Genomic DNA, 26,235 nt, shown 5'->3' with positions numbered 1-26,235 from the left:
CAACAGTTCCATGCACAGCCGAAGAAACTGTGCCTTGAGATGCAAGGTTTGAAGCAAGATAGGACGGTTCGACCAGACGTACGTGAGGAAGTATGGTGCTTGAAATACAAGAGTCAAGGTCATGACAAAAACCATTGCCCAGTATTTGTGAATTACCTTGCAAGGGGAGGACCAATGCCTTGAAGGCCAGAAGCTCAAGCAAGACATAGCACGGGGTCTGCTTTATGGTGTGCTATCTATCAGGTAATCGGAAAACATGCCACAGATAACTGTCACTTGCTATAGAAGTATGTACAAGCACCGCAACAGCTGTTCTGCAACTTTTGTAGGTCAGTAGGACATGATGAGCATACTTGCAGGAGCTATGAATTGATGATGGATAGAACTCCCGCCTATAGGGTTCAGGCCAAAACGCGACCCCTCAACCAGAATGCAGGAACGACACAAACGGGATTTGAGGGGTGCGGACTAGGCCAAGGCGGAGGAGGACTTGGTAGAGGTTAAGGAAAGTTGATTTTCTACAATTGCGGAGGACCAGGACACTATGCCTGCGATTGCACTAATCCAATGCGTCCATCGTACAAGTATTGCACATTGTTTGATCATGAAACAGAAGACTATCCTACGTTGATAGCTAGGATACGAGACAAAGGGGCGCTACCACCTCCACTGACTCAAAACCTGCTTATGATGAGGTATGAGCTGCGCGAGGAGGATCCAAACGTAAACATAGTGCTCAGGAGTGGGATCGTGACAGGGGATGACAAGGGGAAACAGCCAGAAGATAGTACATGGGTTCGGGAAGCCCCGACAAAAGAGGTTGAATTCAACTTGGGGTGTGCTCGTGAAGCCTTCATGGAAGCTAAGAAGAGCTTTGCTGAGGCCTCCACCTCAAGAAGCAAGGATAAGCCTGAGTCGGAGATGGACCCTTCTGTTGAGTCTTGAAAATGTCATTCATTTCCATTACACTTTCACTATTATGTCCATTATATCACCTCCATTTCACCTCCATTTCACTACTATGTCACCACATTCATCCCACTTTCATTATCATTGGGCCACCTTATGTTTTTCCAATCTTTATTATTTCTAAGCCTTTTAAGTGAATTTGTGGTTAAACATTAGAAAATAATGTGCATATGCTTATACCTAACAAATGGGTTGAGATTGTTGACATGTGTAGGTTGAAAGGAGGCTTCTAGAAGACCCTTATGTGGCACCCCAAGGCCAAATTCGAATTTGAGTGGAAAGAATCATGGGATCATGAGGATATGTGTCACATCTCCTAATTGTATTGTAACTCTAAGAAGACATGTGTCTTATCAGTTCCTATTTTGATTAGGACTCTAGAGGTAGAGGGAGAGATTCATGGATTCTCATTAATGAAATGGCTCTCATCTTTTTGTATAAATAGGAGATCTCTCTCCTTCATTAGTTAGTCCTCTTTAGCTTAGAGTTTGGAGTTCTTAAGTATTTTTAGCTTGTGAGTTTGTAGCTCTTCCTTGATGGCTTTTGAAAGCTTTGGAGAGCTTTGTTGTACTTTGTAATTTTGAAGATTTTGAATAAAGCTTTGATGTTCTCAACATGGAAGGAGATGTGAAGTAGATGTCATGGAGCACATTAGAATGTAAGGTAGAGTAGATTTCATTTTGTAATTTTGCTTTGATTTCATTATGTCATTTGATTGCTTTCAAGTTGGTAGATTAGATTTTTCATTCATGCAATTTTAATTCATGCAAGTGTGTTCAACCGGTTGATTGTAGGTTAATAATGCACATAGCTTTTTAATGACTAATGACATGACGGAATCATCTTGTCCTTCTGCTGATTTATTTTTTTTGAGTTCTAATTCCAGCATTGTTATTTCTTTCAGTTTTGTTTTGCTCATTTACTTTCATGCAATTTAGATATCATATTACTCAACTTGTTCATGATTGCTTCCCATAAGGTAGATTGAGCTGAAGGGTAAAGGATCAGAAGAGTTGAAGTAGTGTGATTAGTTTCCTTTATGCAATTTAGATATCATATTGCTTAACTTGTTCATGATTGCTTCCCATAAGGTAGATTGAGCTGAAGGGTAAAGGATCAGAAGAGTTGAAGTAGTGTGATTAGTTTCCTTTATGCAATTTAGATATCATATTGCTTAACTTGTTCATGATTGCTTCCCATAAGGTAGATTGAGCTGAAGGGTAAAGGATCAGAAGAGTTGAAGTAGTGTGATTAGTTTCCTTTATGCAATTTAGATATCATATTGCTTAACTTGTTCATGATTGCTTCCCATAAGGTAGATTGAGCTGAAGGGTAAAGGATCAGAAGAGTTGAAGTTGTGTGAATTAGTTGCTTTGCTTTCAGTCTTTGAGTTGCTTTAAGTTCAGTTTTTACTTTCTTCAGTTTTCTTTTTATACAACAGCAAGGATACTGGGTTTCATAGTCACTAGCTCATTGATTGATTATTGCATTCTATTTTGATTGAAGTAGCTGCATATTTACACTTTTTTTCAAGTACTAATTCCATCAATAACATGTTTTAAGATCTTTTGAAGTGCTAAGTTTTGGAAGTTGCCATTAGGGACATAGGCCTTGTCTTGAAATCTCTATCCATACTTGTCCTTTAAAAGTATTCTTAAGACCTTAGAATAGGATTTCCATTTGCATTAGACACTTTAGGAAACCAACAAAAACAAAAACCCAAAACAAAATAAAATCTATAAAACAATGAAGTAAGAAAAAGGTTAACTAAGCACATATGGTGCACCACACTTCATCAGTTTACGATACACGGATTGATAATTTATGTAGAGAAATTTAAGATGTTAAATTCACTAGACATTTTGGCGCCATTGCCGGGGAAGTGTAATTAGGAGACCTTATTTCTTACATCTAAAAAAAAAAATTAACAATTCTTGAGTATGCTCTCCTCCTGTATTTTGTGTGATCTGGAGGATCAGAAAAAGGATTGTTATGTTAAAAAAAAAAATAAAAAAAAAAATTAATAATTCTTGAGTATGCTCTCCTCTTGCACTTTGTGTGATCTGGAGGATCAGAAAAAGAATTGTTATGTAAAAAAAAAAAAGAAAAAAAAAATGAGACAAAATAAACTTCATCATTTCAATTGATTCAAAAAAAAAAAATGAAAAAATGAAACTCAACTGCTTTGATAGGTTCAAATTGTCCAAAATTGTTTGGTTATGGTTTGTAGTGGTCTTCAAAACACTGTATCCTGTTTTAATAAGGTTTTGCAACTTAGCTGCGGAAACTGCCCTGATTCCGCAGCTAGTTGAGAATTCCGCAGCTGTTTCAAGGTTTAGCAGGATACAAGCGTCCAATGAAAAAACCGACCACATGGGCATCTCCAGAATTGTCCCGACATGGATCCTATCCTAGTCACCCAGCTCAGATCAATGAAAAACCAGCCTAAGACCTCAGTCAAAGTCCTGTTTTTAGCATGTTTTTCTTGAAGTATTTGCTGCCTGAAATTGAAAATCATTAATCCTTTTTATAAAATTTTACAATTTCAGAGAAGAAAAAAGAGAAAAACAATCTATGGCTATCTTGAATCCTAGCTTTCACTGTGGCTTCAACAAGAAAATCTGCCTCCCTGTTTAAGCTTTGGTCTGAAACAAACCTGCACAATCATTAAAAAAAAAAAAGCATTTAGAAGTGAGTTTATATCATAACGATGGTGGAATATGCATTGGAAGCTTACATAGTCTAATCGAAAAATCTGATTCCAAACAAAATCCATGACTTTGAAGTCGAGACAAAGTGCTAGCAGCCACAATCTTCATATGTTGAAGAAATCTTGCCAACAACCAAATCCCAAATTGCAAATGGCGAAGTTTAAATTCTAGAGAACATGGGCTATTTAAATAAGGGCAAACAAAGTTGTTTTAGGCAAGAATAATGAAGATGCGAAGATGATAGAATTTGTGAGATGTCTTTGCAGTTTGTCGTTAAGCTCTAAAGGTCGCAGGGAACTGCACGCTGATGGCAGGTCTTCAGGTTGCACTGAAGGAAGAGCAAGAAGGCGTATTTTTGCTGAAGAAATCAAAGAAGATACTAAATAATGGTTAAATCTGTTTGTGCTGTGATCGCATATAAAAAAAAAATTCAAAATCAATTTCACAGCCGAATGTAGCAACTCAGAAAAACGTAAAACACAGAAAAACGTCTAAATTTCAAACGCTCGATTTGCCCAAATGGAGGCGAATTTGAAGAAAAGAAAACATGGGTTTTTTTCGCCAGCTGGGTCAATTAGATAACCCAGAAACCGTTTGAAGAGATTTGTGGCGGTTTGGGAGAAATTTGCGGTTCTTTGGAGCACATTTTTGACTGCCGCGTGAAAAAAAAACGGAATTTTCAATTAAATGAGCGGACAGTGATTTAATTCGGCTCTGTGCTGGCACCTACTCTACCTCTCCCACGTCTTCCACCCTTTTCCACCACGTCTTCTGCCCTTCTGTCACCCGTTTGCAATCCAACACATGTTTAACAACAGTCTGAATTAAACACGGCACGCTGTAGTTGAAATACGTGGCTTATGCTAAATTTTCAATTGGTGGCCATTCACAATAAGAGGAGTCTGTCAAAATGTTCCAAGAGAATTCTGCAATAAGGCTGGTGGAGAAGAATCCTTCTCTCCCACCAGCCTAATCTTTGTTTCTTTCAGTTTTTGAAAAAAAAAAAGAAAAAAGAAAAAGAAAAAATGTGTATAAGCCTGAAAACCAATCCCAGATTGGCGGTCTTATGCAGAAAATATAGAGTGAAAATCAGGGACACCTGACACTCTATATTTTCCAAAAAATCTCCTCTCCTTCTCTTTCCATCTTCACTTCATCTCACTTGTCATTTCACTTCACCTCCATCTCATTTTCATCTCCATTTCACTTCATTCCACTTCATTTTCACTTCATTCCACTCATTCCATTTCATTTCATTAATAAAAACCCCTTTCAGGACTATTTTCATTCAGTTAGTTCTTCTCTAACTATCTTTGTGCAGTTAAAGGGGTGTTGTCTCAGTTTCCGCAGCTGGGAAACCGTTTCCGCAGCCAGAAGCAGTTTCCGCAGCCAGAAACGATTTCCGCAGCCAGCATCACTCTGTTTTCAAAAATACAATCAACTGTTAGTGCCATAATCATGAAATGCAGGTGTAATTGAGCTAAAGACATGGGGCATCTCCAAGATATCAAAGAAGAGCAACTGGTTAGAAGCCTTGAGCAAGAATTGACAAAGTTTCCAAAGGTATGATCAAAAATCTTTATCAAATAACAATTCAAGTCATAATTACGTATAGTCATTAAACCATAACAGGTTCTCCTATGTGCAATGATTTGATATATTAGCCCACTATCACTCTTATTCCGCGATATCACTCCACACACCTCGCATTCATTTCCCTAACGGTCTCATGATTACTTCGAGTTTGAACTCAAGTATGACTATACTTCTAGTTATTACCCGTACTCTTGAGACGTGACCTATTGTGTTACGACTCTTCCCAGCTGTAATTTCCGTAGCCATCTATTGAGACATGTAAAATCTCATACACAGTCATCCGACTCGAAAGAATCCTGCCGTTACTCCACTCGCTTATCACTCCACTCATACTCCACTTATACCATACTCCTTGCATGCATCCACATTTCATTTTATGAACTCGTTTACCACTGCTCACCCACTGTTCCTCCCGTAATTCGGGTATTTCCATTCACTGTTCTCTATTTCCGACTGCAGTCACTACAGTTTGATCTAAACCCCAATTGCAGTCACTACAATCATCCTAAACCCTGACTACAGTCATTACAGTCTATCCTAAACCCTGTAACAGAGCTATTTTTTTCCTTTAACCCTCACACGCAGAAGAACTCTCAGTGGAATTTAAAACAGAGGATGGGAAAATTACTGAGAGCTGAGCCGGAAGGACCGAAATACTTGGAGGGTTATCCTCAAGTTAAGGAATTGTTGAAGAAAGTCAGATGGCTACGATTTATCCAGAAGTTTAAAGGCTATAACAAGGAGGTGACCAAAGCTCTTGCAAGGTCCTTTAATGGACAAACAGTGGAGGTTGGAGACTTGAAATTCACAGTGACCAAGGCCACAGTAGTAGCTGCCACGGGCCTACCTCAAGAAGGTGAAAGGTGGTTTAAAAATAAAGTGTGGACGATCAAATATGGAGAACCATGCTACAAAACCAAGGTATGGATACAACCATATTTACAAGAGGCATCCCTGTTCATGTATTAAAAGAGGAATGGTCTAGTCTACTGTTAGTCATCCAGAAATTTATCACGTGTGAAGGTCGTTTTGGCTCTATGTATATGTATCATGTCAGACTGATGATGAATTTCATAGATGGTCACACTCTTAATTTGCCTCATTTTCTGCTATCAAGTTTGAAAAAGATGAGTTTTACAGTTCAAAAACATGTAGGCAATATTGAACCTCATCTTTACCATCATGGGCTCATCAAAATTCTTATTGAGGATCAGTTGAAGAAAACTAAGGATACATGGGAGCAATTCTTAACAAGAAACTACTTCCAAGAGCTGTCTGAGGCCTCTGGAAGCAGTCCACCAAAAATTCCAAGGAAAAGTAGGAGGAAAGAAAAAAACATTGCAGTCCAAGACTCCCCTACAATAGAAATTCAAGAAACTGTCCAAACAGAAGAAGAAGACCGAGTTAAAAGTAAGAAACAGAAGAAAGAAAAAGGCAAGAGAACCATTCAAGAGGTCTATCCATCCCCTGAGCAATCCATAGAAGAGGATTATCAACCTCTGTCAGAAAGATTAATAGATCTTCAAACTGCTGCTATAGCCAAGAAAAAGCAAAAAGGAAAACAGAGTGCACAAAATAAGAGTACTAGTTCATACTTAAGAAGGAGCACTAGGCTAAAAGGGAAGGGGAATAAAACCAAAGAAAAATAGTCTCACTTTATTGATTTAGGTGAAGAGACACTTGAAAAATCTCTAGCCCAGCCAAACATTGAGTCAAGTCCTCCACGTGAAGAAAGCCCTTTTCGGCCGGAAAGAGAGAGCAGTCCTCCTCCACCAGATTTTGAGTTTAGGCTGAGAAAGACACCTGAGGTAGATCCTAGTCAGCAAGAGGTATATAACTACCTGGAATCCTTAGAACAATCAGCTGCAGGACCAAGTACCTCTCTGCCACTTGATGCACAAGTTCAGTCTTTGAAACAGGAAGTATTTGAGTTAGAAGTCCTAAATAGACATATCATACAGGAAAATGAAGCACTTAAAGAGCAGAGTAAGGTAGACAAGATTGTCCATGATAACACTATGCTTCATTTAGGACTATGGCAAAAGAAAAACAGAAAACTGAAGAAGAAGTGCAAAAAGTTAAGCAGAGCATTGATTAACCTCAAGTTCAAATGTCTAGTCAGGAAGCCAAGGATGATGATAGCATCAAAGAAGAAGAAAAGAGGGCTAGATGTCCTTGCAGAAGCCTCAGAACATGTGGATTAGAGGGAAATAACTCAATTTTGGTTGCATGAGGACATGCAACACCTTCACAGTGGGGGTATGTTGAGCCTCAAACCTGCACCTTCCTATACACCCTCTCAGCCTTCCTTTTCCACTTATTTCATCCACCCAGCTGTTAAATCATTGCATTGTAGTTTAAAAAGAGCTTTTTACATGGTTTTCTGACTATGCTTATGACTGTTGTTTGGTTTAGTTTTTTTGTTCATGCAGCTGCAGAAACTTGTCAGTTTCCGCAGCCAGCACAGGATTCCGCAGCTATTTTGTTAAAAGCTGTGCTACAGGTGTCCTATGAAGAAATGAGCCACATGGGCAAGCTCCAGGCGACGGATACATGGAACGTGTCCCTTCAAATCAACCAAATCATCCATGGAAGGTCACGGTCAACGAAGGTCAAAGGCAAAGTCAACCAAGGAGTTCAGCGGTGGCACATCTCTGTTTTGAGCACGTGAACGTTACGTGGCACAGTCCTCAGCTCACGAAGACACCGACACACCTGGAGATCATTTCTGTAACCTGAATCTAACAGCTACCACTCCGGAGATTTAATAGACATGATGATAGTTACGCTAGATCTCGGCTGAAGGGATCTACGTGTCTTTGGCAACACAGTCAATAGCGTAGGAGTTAGTTAGTTAGTTTCAGCATTTTTTCATTATAAATAACGCGTCGATGAACGCTGTAAAGAAGCTTTTTTTGGATATGTAAATTCTGAACTGTTGTGTTATCACCCCACTGTTTATATATGTTGCTGTTTTAATATATGAGAAGACTTTTCTGAGTTTATTCGTGTGACTACTTGTTGATCGGCTGAAGTGGAAAAGGGCCCCTGCGCGCTGAAGCCTTGTAAAGTTTTCATTTGGTTTTATTATGTTCTTGTATCATTAGCTTGTACATAACACACTGTTTGATGTTTCTTAACTCACTGCTGTTTATATTTTCACCTCTGTTTTCTTATAACTGTCAACTGATCAGTGCTTTTCTGCAGGTTTTCTTAGGCAGCCCGGGCAAATTTTCATCTTTTTGATAACTATTGACGTATGAGATCATCTTGTCCTTCCTACTAACTTTCATTTTCTGAAGTTTAATTTCAGCACTGTCTTTTTCAAGTTGTGATTTGCTTACTTATTTTTTTTGTTATTTAGATATCATACTGCTCATCAATTTATGGTTTCTTTCTATAGTGAAGTGACTCTATTAGCAATAAATCAGAATATTACTAACTGTAGTGTGATTTAGTTATCATATTGCTTAAACTTATTCATGATTGCTTCCCACAAGGTAGATTGAGCTGAAGGGTAAAGGATCAGAAGAGTTGAAGTAGTGTGATTAGTTTCCTTTATGCAATTTAATTTCTTGCAATTTAGTTATCATATTGCTTAAACTTATTCATGGTTGCTTCCCACAAGGTAGATTGAGCTGAAGGGTAAAGGACCAGAAGAGTTAAAGTAGTGTGACTAGTTTCTTTTATGCAATTTAATTTCTTGCCATTTAGATAGCATATTGCTTGACTTATTCATGATTTCTTCCCACAAGGTAGATTGAGCTGAAGGGTAAAGGATCTGAAGATTTTAAGTAGTGTGAAATAGTTGCTTTGTTTTTGGTTTGAGTTGCTTTAAGTTCAGTTTTTACTTTCTTTTCATTCAGCAGCAAGGATACTGGGCCATTGTCATTAGTTCACTGTTTGATGCATTTACTTTCTCTTAAGAATTGATTTCAGTTTAATTGTTTTAAAGTTTTCTTCTTGAGCACTTTCAAGTTTGAGAAAATCACTGTAGAAACCACCATCACCATCCATACTTCATACTTCACTTTCATTTTCACCATCACACATTAGGGAAAGATAAATCCAAAAATAAACTCAAAACTCAAAAACGACAAAAGATTAAGGAAATGGTTATCTAGTACATATAGTACACTTCACTTCATCAGTTTACGAACCCCGGATTGACATTTTAAATAGCAATTTAGATCACACTAAATTGACCAAACATTTTGGCGTCGTTGCCGGGGTATGTTGAGTCTTGAAAATGTCATTCATTTCCATTACACTTTCACTATTATGTCTATTATATCACCTCCATTTCACCTCCATTTCACTACTATGTCACCACATTCATCCCACTTTCATTATCATTGGGCCACCTTATGTTTTTCCAATCTTTATTATTTCTAAGCCTTTTAAGTGAATTTGTGGTTAAACATTAGAAAATAATGTGCATATGCTTATACCTAACAAATGGGTTGAGATTGTTGACATGTGTAGGTTGAAAGGAGGCTTCTAGAAGACCCTTATGTGGCACCCCAAGGCCAAATTCGAATTTGAGTGGAAAGAATCATGGGATCATGAGGATATGTGTCACATCTCCTAATTGTATTGTAACTCTAAGAAGACATGTGTCTTATCAGTTCCTATTTTGATTAGAACTCTAGAGGTAGAGGGAGAGATTCATGGATTCTCATTAATGAGATGGCTCTCATCTTTTTGTATAAATAGGAGATCTCTCTCCTTCATTAGTTAGTCCTCTTTAACTTAGAGTTTGTAGTTCTTAAGTCTTTTTAGCTTGTGAGTTTGTAGTTCTTTTTTGATGGCTTTTGAAAGCTTTGGAGAGCTTTGTTGTACTTTGTAATTTTGAAGATTTTGAATAAAGCTTTGATGTTCTCAACATGGAAGGAGATGTGAAGTAGATGTCATGGAGCACATTAGAATGTAAGGTAGAGTAGATTTCATTTTGTAATTTTGCTTTGATTTCATTATGTCATTTGATTGCTTTCAAGTTGGTAGATTAGATTTTTCATTCATGCAATTTTAATTCATGCAAGTGTGTTCAAACGGTTGATTGTAGGTTAATAATGCACATAGCTTTTTAATGACTAATGACATGATGGAATCATCTTGTCCTTCTGCTGATTTATTTTTTTTGAGTTCTAATTCCAGCATTGTTATTTCTTTCAGTTTTTTTTTGCTCATTTACTTTCATGCAATTTAGATATCATATTACTCAACTTGTTCATGATTGCTTCCCATAAGGTAGATTGAGCTGAAGGGTAAAGGATCAGAAGAGTTGAAGTAGTGTGATTAGTTTCCTTTATGCAATTTAGATATCATATTGCTTAACTTGTTCATGATTGCTTCCCATAAGGTAGATTGAGCTGAAGGGTAAAGGATCAGAAGAGTTGAAGTAGTGTGATTAGTTTCCTTTATGCAATTTAGATATCATATTGCTTAACTTGTTCATGATTGCTTCCCATAAGGTAGATTGAGCTGAAGGGTAAAGGATCAGAAGAGTTGAAGTAGTGTGATTAGTTTCCTTTATGCAATTTAGATATCATATTGCTTAACTTGTTCATGATTGCTTCCCATAAGGTAGATTGAGCTGAAGGGTAAAGGATCAGAAGAGTTGAAGTAGTGTGAATTAGTTGCTTTGCTTTCAGTCTTTGAGTTGCTTTAAGTTCAGTTTTTACTTTCTTCAGTTTTCTTTTTATACAGCAGCAAGGATATTGGGTTTCATAGTCACTAGCTCATTGATTGATTATTGCATTCTATTTTGATTGAAGTAGCTGCATATTTACACTTTTTTTCAAGTACTAATTCCATCAATAACATGTTTTAAGATCTTTTGAAGTGCTAAGTTTTGGAAGTTACCATTAGGGACATAGGCCTTGTCTTGAAATCTCTATCCATACTTGTCCTTTAAAAGTATTCTTAAGACCTTAGAATAGGATTTCCATTTGCATTAGACACTTTAGGAAACCAACAAAAACAAAAACCCAAAACAAAATAAAATCTATAAAACAACGAAGTAAGAAAAAGGTTAACTAAGCACATATGGTGCACCACACTTCATCAGTTTACGATACCCGGATTGATAATTTATGTAGAGCAATTTAAGACATTAAATTGACTAGACACCTTCTATGCTCACAACTTTCTTGGAAACCTGTATGAAGTTACTTCGCAATAGTAAGGCTGTGAAAGGGTTAGAAGAACTCATCAATAGATATGTTGGGACCGCGCTAGGTGAGTTGTGCATAGTACAAAAAATTGGCAAGCATAAAACGAGGATGGGATGGGAGATGAGACTGACTGCACAAATAGGAGAGTATGAAATGGATTAGGTCATTTTGGACCTGGGTTCAGATGCAAATGTCCTACCAAAGTAGACTTGGGAGCAAATGGGGAGACCTGCACTGCAATGGTCTCCGATTCAGCTAAGGATGGTGAATCAGCAGAAAATCATCCCCATGGGGTGGCTGTAAGGGGTGACCGTGGACATTGAGGGAGTGAGCGCGCTAGCGGATTTTGAAGTAATAGAGATAGTGGATGATAGCAATCCCTACCTTGCGCTCCTGGGAATTGATTGGGCTACTGATATGAATGGGGTAATCAATCTGAAGAAGTGAAAGATGATCTTTGAGAAGAAATCACTGTGCGTAATAATACCACTGGATCCTGCTGAAGGATCGCGTTATACGAAACCAGTCTGTGATTATGAGAGTGATGATGATCTGGACTGCATCTATAAGATAACAACACGAGACCAAGATTGGGTGAATCCCAATGCGGATGGAAGGATTACATGGGATCGCGAGAGTTCATGCACTTCGAATTCCGACGAAGAAATAGAACGTCGGCAAAATCGGTTACACAAAGCGACTATGCCGAATTGCAACACGATGACCCAGTCGCTACACTGTGTGTCGTCAGAGGCAAGAAATCTGCCTATTTATGATGGTCTAAATGAGGTAGATATCTTTTGAATGCATTTGAAAGGGACATACCAGAAAAACAATGCTTCCAGGCCTTGGACTGGGCATTGCGCGCTACGCCTGCAAGATGGTGGGGCACACACAAGGGAAGCTTTGATGATTGGCACGAATGTAGAAATATGATGAGAACACGATTTGGGAAGCCGACGATGCGACTGACATACAAGTATGATGGGAAGAATGATCCGCGTGCGCATCTAGCCAAATGGACGCAGGCTTATGGAGAAAAGCCCCAACTTGAGTGGGTTCACCTGTTCTGTCATACCCTGGATGTTATCCCAATGAATTGGTATATAGAAACAGAGCTCTGCCATGGGACAGGTGACTGGGATATCCTACGCGAAGGATTCATAATGACATTCAGTTTTGAGGACGGGTTTGACAGTGTTGATGAGGCGCTACAAGAGGTGAAATCATCCATATTTAGGATACCGCAAGATCCTTTAGACTTAATTCAGCCTGAATGGGCTACTCAGCTGAGTCATGTGCTCGAATGTTATAATGTAACTACTGAATATGAGGATGAGGATCTGTGGAAGATTAACATTTTGGAAACAGAAGGCCACCGCAAGATTCAAGGATTGTAGATTGAGAACCCTGATATAATCGCGCCAGTGAAAAGAAAACTAGTGAACATTGGTACGGAGGAAGAACCCAAATTTGTGAAGATTGGAGACTATTGGGATGACACAACGGTGGATAAGGTCACTAAATTGCTCCGTAAATACCAGGACTTATTCCCTACCAAGTTGACGGATCTGAAGAATAATCGGAGACCTAGGAGTGATGAAGATCACATTAAAACCCGACGCGAAGCTAGTTAAGTAGAGGCCTACCACCTCAATCCGAAATACAAGGAGAAGGTTCTCTTAGAGCTAGACAAGATGTTAGCAGTAGGCATCATTGAGCCTGTGGAAGAATTTGATTAGGTAAGCCCTATGGTGGTGCAAGAGAAAAAGCAGAAGGATGAGATAAGGATATGCGTGGATCTCAGAAAACTGAATGACGCTTGTGTGCATGATCCTTTCCTGACTCCGTTCATAGATGAAGTGTTGGACAATGTAGGTGGCCAGGAAGCATATTCCTTCACTGATGGGTTCTCTAGGTACCACCAAATCAAAATCGCGCTGCACGATAGGAGCAAGGCAATGTTCGCGACTGAGTGGGGTGGTTTTCAATACACCATAATGCCGTTTGGATTGAAGAATGTGCCTGCAATCCTTTCGCGCAGGTTGTTGCGGCATTTAAGGAATTTATTCATAAGTTCTTGGAGGTATATTTTGATGACTAGACTGTATTTGGGCTAGTTAAGCGCCACATAGCAAGCTTGCGCCTGATGCTGGATACCTGTCAAAGATACCAGATCACGCTCAATCTCAAGAAGTGTCTGTTTTGCATTCCTTTTGGGAACCTATTGGGGCATGTGGTTTGCAAACAAGGACTGATGGTAGACCCCGTGAAGATCGCGGTGATACTGAACTTGGAAGCGCTGAGGAGTGTGAAACAGCTGCACGCTACTCTAGGACATACGGGATATTACAGAAATTTTATCAAAGGCTATGCCCAGATCACCACGCTGATGGAAAAATTGTTGAAGAAGGATGTCACGTTCTACTGGAACAATGACTGTAAGAAAAGCTTGGATATATTGAAAGAAAATATGGTTACCGCACTAATTCTAATCTTCCCGGACTGGAAGAAAGAGTTTCATGTACATGTTGACGCGTCATGTATAGCGCTGGGGGCAGTACTAACATAGGATGGAGGCAAAGGCTTGGACCATCCTATCGCATTCGCAAGCTGCAGATTATCCAAAGCAGAGAAGAACTATTCTACCACTAAACGTGAGGGGCTAGCTATGGTGTATGCACTCTAGAAGTACCGGCACTACTTGCTAGGAGGCCATTTTAAAATGTATACGGATCACTCCACGCTGAAGTACCTGGTCAATAAGCCTGTGTTTGGGGGGCAAATCTGTAGATGGCTCTTATTCTTCCAAGAGTACGATTTTGAAGTTGTTGTGAAGCCTGGACGATTAAATGCAGGACCAGATCATCTGTCGTGCATCGAAACAGCGGAGGAACCTACTAACTTGGAAGAAGGATTTCCTAACTCATAGCTATTTGCAGTATGTGTCACGGATGGTCATTTTGAGGATATAATAGACTTCCTAATAACAGGAACTGCATCGGAGGGTTACACTGTCCAACAGAAGAAGGAGTTGGTGGTGCACGCGACAGATTTTTCTATCATTGTTGGGCATCTATACAAAATGGGGTTTGATGAGATGTTACGAAGATATGTACCGAAGTTTGAGAGAAACAACATCCTCACGAATGCTCATGGAGGCACCACGAGAGGAAATTATGCAGGGAGAGCAACCGCACAAAAGATTCTATGCGCAAGGTTGTGATGGCCAACCCTTCATCAGGATTCAAAGGCATATTGCAAGGCGTGTGATGTATGTCAAAGAACAGGCAGGAAGATAGGGGTGAGGTACATTATCACTACGATGGAGTATTTGACTCTTTGGCAAGAAGCGCAGCCGATGAAGGATTGTATGAGTGCAACAATCACGAAGTTCCTATTTGAGCATGTACTAACATGATTTGGATGTCCAAGGATCCTGATGAATGATCGTGGTATGCACTTCTTGAATGAGACGATCATCGCACTAACGGAGGAATTTCATGTATATCACCAAAAGAGCACACCTTATCACCCACAGGCTAATGGGACAGTGGAGGCATTCAACAAAGTGCTTGAAAACACGCTGACCAAGGTTTGCAAGGCTCAACGAATTGATTAGGACCTACGCATACCTGCAGTATTTTGGGCTTATCGAACAATGTGCAAAAAGATGACGGGACAAACCCCTTTTAGGCTTGTTTATGGTGTGGAAGCCATAATGCCTATGGAATACATCATGCCTAGTCTGTGCATAGTAGCTCTCACAGGTATAACAGATCATGGAGCCCTGGAAGAGAGGCTCGCGCAACTGGATGAGCTCGAAGAAGAAAGATTTTTGGCTAGGTTTCACCAACAGGTCCAAAAGCAGCGTGAAAAGACATGGCATGATCGACACATCAAGCTGTGAACATTTAAGGTAAACGATCTGGTTTTGTTGTATGATAGTAAGTTTGATAAATTCCTTGGAAAATTTAGGATGCACTGGTTAGGGCCTTATGTTATTAAGAAGATTACCGACAAAGGAGCGGTACAGGTGGGCAAGTTAAATGGAGAAACCTTCCTAGGAAAGGTGAATGGCAGTCACTTGAAGCCATACACCAGTGGTCCAGCCATGTGACTAAATGAAAGTAGCACAATCTTAGTGCTCCAGGCAACTAAAAGGAGGCGCGGGACTATAAACTACACTGCCCGGGTTGGGGAGCTACGCGATTTTAGGACTGCGCGAAGCAGGGGAGTGTCACAGGGTCCGCAACAGTGTGAAGGCAGTTGCACTGCTCATAGAAATAGCGCGCAGGTCCACCAAAAAGTGACCATTAAAGTCATTGTTCACGATTTGATTGTCGGATTGTGGCCAAATGGAGCAGGTGGCAAGCATTTAAGGCGAAATTTATGGATTAGATTCTTGAAAATATGCCGCCAATCTAGCATTAATGGTCCAAATGTGGGGGGAATGGGGGATTTGAATTCAAAAGGCCCTATAAATCAAAGGTGGTTGTCCAGCGAAAAACGCTTGGCATTTTGAAAATTCAGTTGTTGCGCTATCCGGTGTGTATGGACCATGCAAACTTTGAGGCTTTGAGAGCAATTTCGGCGATTGAGAGATTTCCAAAGGAGACACAAGACCTCCTGAATAGAATGATGTCGACACCTGCGGAAGCCATGGACATAGAAGTGGTTACAGCCGAGGAAGCCACACAGGAAATTGAGGTAGTAGAAGCTACCCTAGAGAGTGCGGAAGTGGTAGTTGAAGTTTCTAAATCACCTAGGACACTGAGACCAAAGAAGGATAAGCAGACTATGCTACTGGTGTGCATCTCACCAAGAAACCCATAGAGGACCAAGCTCACTTTGTAGGAAAAGGGGAAGGCCATTAATCTGGAGGTAGATGAGGAAGAATCTGAAGAAATCCTGGTGGATGAGGAGGATTTGGAAATGGAAGTTGAAACCCAGGGTGCGGACCCTATTACCAGGTTACCAGAATATGTTCCTTTGCGCAAGGGCAAAGCCAAGGTGCCAAAGGACATAGACGAGAGCAAGAGCTCCCTGCAAACTCCGTTACTCTCAGATGACATTGTTTTTGAGGGGCCGCGCTTAGGGCGGGTCTTGTACTAAAGTTCGATGATTGGGACCTCACAGATCATGAGAAATTCCCGCATTTAGCGACTGAGCAGCTAATGCTCCGACTGATTGACACGATAGACGAGAGAAAGAGCTCCCTGCAAACTCCATTGCTCCTGGATAACATTGTTTTTGAGGGGCCGCACTTAGGGCAGGTCCTGTACTAAAGTTCAAAGACTGGGACCTCATAGATCATGAGAAATTCCCAGCAGCTAATGCTCCGACTGATTGACACGAATGCTAGAACGATCAAATTAGAGCTGTGAAGATGGCTCAAGGGTGTAGAGAAAGCTAGGTTGCTCAACCTGCTTTGGGTACCACATTACCACCACGCTCCAATGACTGTCTTCGTCATTAGGCAGCTACACTGCTTGCTGCATGATGGGTGTTTGTGGTTGGAGGAGCCCATTCCCATCATAGACCACTTGATCCATCGGATCACATGATTGCCTGACTCAGGGGAGGATCCAACCAATATATCATAAGGAAAAGGTGGTGAGTTGGCCCTCGCAAAAGTTATGAAGAATAAATTCAAGTTGGAGAAGAATAAGTGGGGATATGCCATCTCCAGCATTAACAACACTACAGTCAAGGTAGCAATACAAATATTAGCAGGGAAGGTGAGGCTGAAGTGACACGCGAATGAGGTGCCCGCGCTTATGATTGCACTAGCAGCCCAATGCGCTAAAGGAGTCCAGTTCAACTAGGCGAATTATCTATGCAGTAAGTTCCTTGCGAATTATCGCGAGGCACAGGAGTAGGGCAAGACGTTCCAGTAAACATGGCTCTTGTTGTCGATTGTACTGATGGCATGGGACATGCCAGAAGATAGCCAATTCCCTTCGGTCGCGCTGGACCTTCCAGAGGCAGCGAAGTATGCTTCGCTGTGGGTGACCAAGGATGTGCAACACGTAAAAGAAAGCAAGATCTTTTGGATCTTAATGGAGATGAGTATCCGGATGGGGATCAATCGCAAGCCGCGATTGTTGCCCACAATATATGCTAGTTTGCAGAGCTTTGTAGAGTTCAAAGTGGATTTCCACCATGTCTTTATCAGGGCGTGGAAGGACCCCACGAAGACATGGCATAGCTTACCTTATCTGGCAATAGACGATGTTATCTTTGCAATCCTCGTGTCTTGGCCATCAGAGTGGTGCGCTGCAAGAAGCTTCGTGATGGAAACATACAAGTCCGTCATGCAGCGTAAGAAGGAAGAAACAAAGCTCAGAATGGCATATCTAGCTGAAAAGAGCAGAAAAGAGGAAGCGGAGGCTAAGACCCAAGCAGTGCGCGACACTAAAAAATTGGCAGAACATCAAGAGACACGAGGAGAAGAGCAAAGGACAAAAGTAACCTTCCCCCAGGGTTGAGTCAGAAACAGAGGAGCCGACAGAACAAGGTGGCGTGGACCCACAGACGATGTCCACCCAACTCAAGCGTCAGCAATCGCAAGAGAAGGCAGTGTCACGGAAGAAAACCAAGGCTTCAAAGACATCCTTGGACCCAATCACCCTCACTGAGGGGGATTTGCACGATATTGGAGAAACGGTGAGGGATGTCACCGTGGAGACTGTTATCACTTAGGTTGTTCGCCAAAAGCTGTGAGAAAAGGGAATATGGCCGAGGTAACCACTAACAAAACTTTTAGATGTAGATTCTAGCCAATCTGCAGCTAGAGAGGGCTCTCTCTTTATAATTTAGCTTTGTTTTGCTATTTGTTAGGCTAGTTATGAAGCACAAGTATTTGTTTGGTGTTTGGATGGTGACATTCGGTAGAACAAGGGTGCAAAGTACGAGAAGTTTAGGACATTGGGTTAATGGAATCAATGAAAATTAAGTTCTGGGTATGGTTTCTTTGACAGAAGGAGGGACTACAGAGCAAGATAATTAACCATGGAACAGTTTTCAAGCTGGAATAAGGTGAAATGGAGTCAGGGGATGAAAGGCAATTAAGAATCTTTCATCATGCTAACAGAGGGAAAGTGGGTAAATATTACCAAGGAGCAGTTAAGAATTCCTTAATTATATTCAGGGTGTAAGAACCAGGGAGACAGGAGCAGTCAAGAATTCCTACCTATGCTAGTCCTAAAGAAAACATAAAAAATGACTGGAATTGAACACAGAGTACAATTAAGCAAATTCTGAGCTATTCTTTTTTCCTGCAATTTAGAGTATGATATGTAAATGATATATAAAACATAGAAACAATAAAACATGAGTTATAAAAAACTTATTGATCCATGAAATAATCCAATAATTTTGCAACATGGGCTTCTGCCATCAATTCCATAACCAGTGAGTTCATCGGCAAAGCATTCCAACAATCTTTATTCAGAAGAGTTCTCAAATTTACAGCGCAATTCCAGAATAATATTCACCAACCCCTAATACTTAGATTGGGGAGGTATTTGTACAAAAATGTTTCCAAAATATCTCAAAGAGATAATATCTTGCAATAACTTCTTTCACCTACTCTACAGAAGGACTAAATGCTCTTGGGAACAGAGAGAAATGACTGCAGAAGTAAGAAAATGTTGTGTTGGCCATTTTGCTGGTGATATGCATTGACTGTTTGCCCAGTAAGTTGGCCGATGGATATTTTGGTGCAATTCCACGCTACTGGCGTCGCTTTCCTGGGTGCTTTGATTGTGCTTTGATTGACTGCCCAGCGTGATTTTTACCTGCTCTTTTCTTCACTTTATGGCATCTGTTATGTTCTGAAAAAATAAACAAAACTTTGAAATCCGCTTACAGAATTTCCAGCATACTCTGCCACCATTCATCATCTGGTAATTGGTGCCTACGCATTTTAATTAGAGTTTCATCTCCATCTGTGTACTTGAAAAAAGTGGGCTAGACTATGAAAAGATGCCTCACTTCATGTTCAATAAAAAACAAATTCTCCAAATTGTCATATAGGCTTTGTCGAGATGGGAGTGCCTTCTCTCCTGTAGAACTTGATGATGCTGTAGCTTGGCTATCCACATATGTATTTAATTTGTGTACATAGGCTGCATGTGACATTAGTCTGTAGTCATCAGTTAACAAACTGGGCAGACCCTTTTCCTCCAAAGCTGTAAACTTTTGTGTGAAAGCCTTTATTTCCATTTGCATTTCCTGGCACTTCCTTTCTAGATTTTGTATGAAATTCCTCATGGTCAGAACCCTTTTAATTATTAAAATAGTGCTTGTCCTGTCCCTGATATCCAATTTTGCCAGATCTTCTTTGGTGTGGGTGTTCAGGAAATGTATTAGCCTATTGGCCTGTTCGGGCATGTTTCCCAATGAATCCCTGGCCTTTTGAATTTCTTCTTGAGCTGCTACCACCAAATCAATCTGCTCATGAATTATCTATATTGATTTCCACATATCAGTGATGGATTGGCCAATGTTGGCCCACAAAATGTTCCTAATTTCTGCCAGAGGTTTGTCTAATAAGAGGTCCTTTTCCAATGCCTTTACTTTGTTTTCCAATGCTTTCACCTCCCTTGTTTTTTCTGCTATAGTCATCTTGGATTTATCATAACTTACTTCCAATTTTGCCAATTTCTCTTTGGCACCTTTTAACTCTGACACTTGGAGTCTTAGATCCTCCATGGCCTTTATCAGTTCTTCAGTAGTCATGGTAGTGCTGCTGCTTGCTGCTGTTGTTGTTGAAGTGCTTGGTGCTGTTGATGCCGGGACAGTGGGAGGGACTGCTGTTGTGACTGTAGAAGGAGCAGCTGTAACTATTGGAGCTGTTTGAGATGGCTGAGAGGCCAACTCTCCCTGTTTTCCTTGTAGTGCTTCCTCCAATGCCTTCTCTGTTTCTGCCAATCTCTCATTCATTTTCATCAGCAGTTCCATTGCATCTTCCTGTGATTTTTGTTCAACAATCTCTGTAGTTTTGGGATGCATGGTAATGGGTAGCTTGAGCTGCTTCCTGAGAGCTGCAATGTCTTCTTCTTTCTTTCTTATTAATGCTTGGATGCCTTTGGGATCCTTGGGATCATGTCCCAACTCTATGATAATCTCTTCTAAGGATTTAATTATGTTATCCTTAGCCAAAGAGGAAGCCTTTTCCAATTCCAATTGAGCAGAAGTATTATTTAAAGAATTCTGCAATTTGTGGGCCAGCAATGCCTTATTTGCCAATGTGGAGTATACCATTTCCTCGGTTTGCTTATGTAATTCAATTTGATCCATTGGCTGGATATCCTTGGCTAATACTTCTAGATTGGTCCTGATGTAATCAGCAGCTGATTGTGGCTGCAGCGTTTTGGGCTTGAAGTGACTCAGGATCATCTTTCCTTCTTGGATGTCATACGCTGACATTAACCTTTGTTGATTTGTGGGTGCCATCTTCAGCAAGTGATTCTAAAGTTGAATTCTTATTGGCTCATTCTTTGCTTTTATTTCAGTGAATGTTCTCTTAATGTTTGAGCCTTGCTTACTTTGTTGTCTGGCAGAAGAGAATTCCACACTATGTTGTCTTCCAATCTCCTGTCTGTGTGAACTGGCTGATGTTTCTGTGACTGGAGATGTATCCTGGTTGATTGCTCTTTCTTCCCTTGGACTGTCTGTGATCTCCTGAATGAATTCCTCCTCTAATAGAGGGTTCAATCTCTTCCTTTTCTCCTCTGATAGGGGGTTCAATCTCTTCCTTTTCTCCCCTGGTTGCTCTTCAGGACCATTAATCGGTGTGTCTTCTTGCCTGTCCCTTTTCTTGCCTCTCTCCTCATTTAGAGGAGTTTGTAGTATAGGGATTTCTGGGGCCTTTGTTTGTGCTGGGGGGACCTACCCTTGGACTTGTTCCTTTGATGCAGCTGGCTGGTCTATCATTATATCTTGCTCTGAACCTATTACCTCCTTGCCCTTTGCTGGCTTTTTGTGTGGGCTGCTGAGAAGTCCCGGAAAAAGATGTATCATCTCCTATGTGCTAAGGCAGCTTGAAGGGTACCTGTCCAAAAGAGTCCAGGTCAAGCGTTTTTTCAAGCTCTTTCATGGCTTTTTCCAATTTTTCTTCTTCAGTAATCTCTTCAATTAATGTGCTTTCTACCCATTCTTGTTGGTTAGCATATTGTTGAATTTCTGGGATTTGGTGGTGAACATATGCTGTAAGCTTGTTTTTCACTTTTCTATAACTTATGAAATGTTTAGGGTCATATGGTGCCCAATAAAAGCTTTGTTTCATCATAATTTGCTCCCTTAAAATCTTATCAGCCTCCTCCCAGGCTTCCCTTTTATTGAAGATAAAAGGGCCCAATTGATTTCTTATCTTGAGTTGTGCCTTTTTCCTAGCACCATAGAAATGAGTCAAATCTGAACTAATAAATTGCTTGAAGTATTCCAGGGAAAACAGTCTCATAGGTACATACTTTGGCAGCTTGTAGGGGCATAATTCACAGCCATAAATCCTGATCTCTGTGTGATTCTGGTAAAAATACCAGTCACCTATACTGTAGTCTTTTGAGAGATGCAAAATTTTCTGCATTTCAGCAGAGAGCCTGGCAGGAGGAGTTGTAATCAATAAAGAAGTGGCTAGATATATGAACATGTCAATGAACTCACAATATGTATAAGGGGAGTTATGGACTTCATGGAATACTAAGGTCCAGAATATCACAGACCTCCTTTCTCCTTTGAGATCCAACTTTCTAAGAGGAACTTGAAAACTATCAGGTTGATTGTACAGCAGCAAATGATATATGTATGATGTGTATTTGAACACTCTTTCTCTGTCCATGCTCATGAATTTCTCATGCATTTTATTAGCTATGAAGGTGGCATAATCATATTGGACAGCAGGGGACTGTCCTGGAGTAAATATGGACATCAAAGCTAAGATAGTCTCATCAATATGCTCATTGGTTTTGAATCCCAAGATATAGGAAATCATGTCAGTAATGAATATTCCAGCTTCATTGAACCAGACCTGATTAAAAGGAGGTGGCTACCTAGGCTGGCTATCTGGTCTCATGAATAATTGAGCTATTCTGGTTATCTCTGAACTGGGTAGTTTGGCACCTTGGTCAAGCAAGAATTCCATAGTGAGAGGAGCCAGAGGCTGAGTTGGCTTAAAGTGCAACATCTCATTTATGGATTGAGGAGTAATATAGAAGAGGACAGTCCCAGATGGAGCCATAACTGCTCTTTGAGTGGGGTCATAATTGGCACAACATAAATGGATGAGATCAGGAAGCACATTTACTGAGGGGAGGTAGTAGATAGGCATGTTGGACTCCCAAATTCCATAGACATCAGCATTGTTGCGGTAGCTATTCCTAATTTCACAAAAAGCTTGAAGGTGAGGCTTGTCACCAATCATATCCTTAATTTGGAAATCTCTGTCAGCAAGGGGCATCCATTCCAATTCTTTGTGTGGTGCATTCAAGGGGGCAACATTCAGGGCCACTGGAGCCTCCATTATACAGTCTTTGGTGATTTTTGAATTTGAATTGTGGGTTTTATGCAGCAGCAGCAGGTAAAATAGTAGTTTTGGGTCCTTTCTGCGGAAATTGCAGGCGAAACAAGCTTAAATTCAGCTTAATGGGTGAATTTGCAGAGGGAAACAGAGTTCACGGGATTTATTTGGAAAAAATGGGTAAAACAGTGGCTATGATGCAGAGGTTTGAAGGCAGCACCGTGATTTTAATTCGAATTTGGGTGCTCCGGGCAATTTTTAGAGAGAAAACATAGAAAAACAGGGTTTGGGAGAAGAATTTGGGTAAATACCTGTTTTATGGACGCCCTGTGCAAAATGTAGGTGGCAGACCGAGCTGAGGGGCCGCGCTGTGGAGTCAATTTCTCTGGGTGGCGGACTGTGTAGTGGAAATGCCGTTTTGAACGTAAAAAACCATGCAGAGGTTGCGTAGAAGAAACAAAGAAAAATGACCGAAAAACGATATTTTACGCATTTTTAACAAAAATTTGATTTTGGCGGGTTTTTGGCGTGCTTTGGTCGGGTGACGTCAGCATGACGTAATCTTTGTCGTGTAGTGGGGGTACAGAAGCTGACTTGGTGCTGACGTGGCGGACACGACGGATGATACAGTGGTGAGGTGGCAGCCGACGTGGGTGCTGACGTGGGTGACGACGTCAGCGGCGGGAAGCGGGGGCGGTATATGGTATTATCGCACCGCTTTTTGGACAACGGCGGTTTTGGGTGGAGTGGACGTCATAAAACGAGATGGCGACATGTGTTTTTTGTACAACGGCGAAACCCCCATTTTCCCGAAAGCTATCGTTCGGTCATCGGAGGGGTTCCGATATCGACGTGGATCATCCGATGGGAAAGCCCGAATTGGATGGTTGATGAATGGGTGGAGTTGGCAGAGGCATATGGTGTATGGGACCTGCGCGATATTTCAACATTTTTATAAGGTTTTTGCGGGGTTTTGTAATGTATTCAAACTTTGGGTTTATGTTCAGGTTTGGTTATTCATTTAACCAGATGTTAAATGAAATCCATGTTTTATATGTGCGCGCGGGGAGGGTTGTCCACAAGGTTTCGGATAAATCTTGGACCCCCTAAAATGTTAACATATGGCTTTAATCAAGCCCGAGGCGGAGTATTAAAACTTTGGGGTTTTGTTTATTTTATATATAATAGGGGTGGGGAAAACTTTACATAGGAGTTATATAATAGAGTTAAGATGTTAATATGAGAAATGTTTTCAAACAAAGCATTAAGCAAAAGGTGAAACTTAGGCTTAGGGAATATAGGGATCCAAGTCATGAACTTTTAGAGACTTAGCATAAATGGAAGAAAAGGATTTTTACATACGAAATGTGGCTTAGTCCTCTTAAGTAAAACCAGGATTTCACTTAGTCTTTTTCATGAAATGAAGGGAACTAGGAACATTGAGTAGATCTCAATGTCCTTAAGGGGATGTTAGTAAATGTTCTTGGAGAAATGAGAGGGGAAATTAGTCATGCTTCAACTGCTTTGCAGTCACCTTGCCATGGTACTAATGATATCCATGAGATGCAGTATCTTGAAAAGACAAAATTGTTTACAAGCCTGCTTCTGCAACATCAAAACTGCCTACCCAGCCTAATACACCTAACATTTTTTCTCTTTTTTTGATTGGATGCATTTGAACTAGAAAACCCTTTACTTTCTTCTTTTCTTTTAGCTACCCTCCTATCTAAGTCTGTCCTTATTTCTTCCAGGGGCTCAGATTTCACTGTTGAGCACCGTTGCTTCTCTACCTAACTACTGATCTGCCAAGCTTAAATAGTTTGAACAAACCTTATTTTCTAGTTCTAAAACAAGAAATTTAAACATGGAGAGGCCAAGATTGAGCTGTTGGGCCATCCATCAAGTGTGATAGAATTCTCTGATCACATATTTTGGACTTCTTTGCAAAAAATAGGATAGTAGTGGCATTTTGACCAGCACACTTTCCTGGTCTTTTCTTTGGGGTTCATTTTCTTTGTTTTTTGACCAATTCATTCTTTTTGCCCTTTGATTTTTCTTTTAGGGCATACCCTCTTTTCATTTTTTAAATTTTTGATTTTTTGAAAATATGGAACCTTTGCAGCATGGAAAGGATGAACATATTTGGCATTTTAACAGTCAATCATGAAATATGACACCTATTGGTATAGGAACCTAACAGTGGCTCCACTTGGGGATGGCTTTTCCAGGTGAAAAGCCAAGAACAACAGGTCAGATGGCCTTATGTTCAACTCTGGCTGCAACCTGAAATTTTCCTTTGCTGTAAATAAACAAACTGTATCTCTGTAACATATATACATCTCTCACAAGCTGGTTTGAACAATTACAGCTCTGTCTTTGATAGTTTGTCTGAATATTGTCATCATATTTATAGCTCCCAAGTCTTCTTCCTCAAGTCTTCTGATAAACTGAAAAGGTACTTCAAAAGGTGGCACAATTCCTTGCTTTTTTCTCAAAACTTGCTGCATCTTATTCCCTATCTTATTGTTGTAATAAACTGCAGAAAATAGACATTACTATGTACAAAATACAGTCCTGATATATCAACAAAGTGGATCAAAATAATGCTTGAGCATTCGACCATTGACTGGCCCATCTTCTGCTTCTGTACCATCCAGGCTTCTCAAAAAGTAGGTGTTGTTTCCTTGTACAGCCTGAATAGCAAAAGGACCCTTCCATAGGAAATCAAATTTTCCATGTTTTCCTTTATCTTCCCTTCTGGAATCCCACTTCAGTACTTTGTCTCCTATGAAAAAATCCTCTGCCTTTGTCCTTCTGTCAAAAATCTTCTTAAGTTTCTCTTGTAAAATCTGAGATCTTTGATACACTTCTTCTCTAGTCTGCTGTAAATGAATTGTTTGATTGATTCTTCTCTGAATATCATTGGGTTCTGCCTGTATTTCTTGCAACAATTTTATCACAGGGATTCCTAAAGATGAAGGGAATACTGCCTCCATGCCATAAACCAACTCATAGGGGCTTGTTCCAATGGATCTTTTTGTAGTTAACCTGTCTGCCCAAAGTGCATTGACAAGCTTTTTGTGCCAATTCTTCTTGTTTTCCTCCAATACTTTCTTTATGATATTGATCAAGCTTTTATTGGATGACTCAGCTAGACCATTACCTTGAGGATAATAGGTTGTGGAGTGGCCTAAGGTAATATGGTATTTGTGGAAAAAATTGATCATTCTTTTGGATTTAAAGGCAGCAGCATTGTCAG

This window comes from Pinus tabuliformis, chromosome 5_2, assembly GCF_031772625.1.
Source record: "Pinus tabuliformis cultivar Carrire ecotype Pingquan chromosome 5_2, CPIR1, whole genome shotgun sequence".
Classification (NCBI taxonomy): domain Eukaryota; kingdom Viridiplantae; phylum Streptophyta; class Pinopsida; order Pinales; family Pinaceae; genus Pinus; species Pinus tabuliformis.
This window is presented reverse-complemented; position numbering follows the sequence as displayed.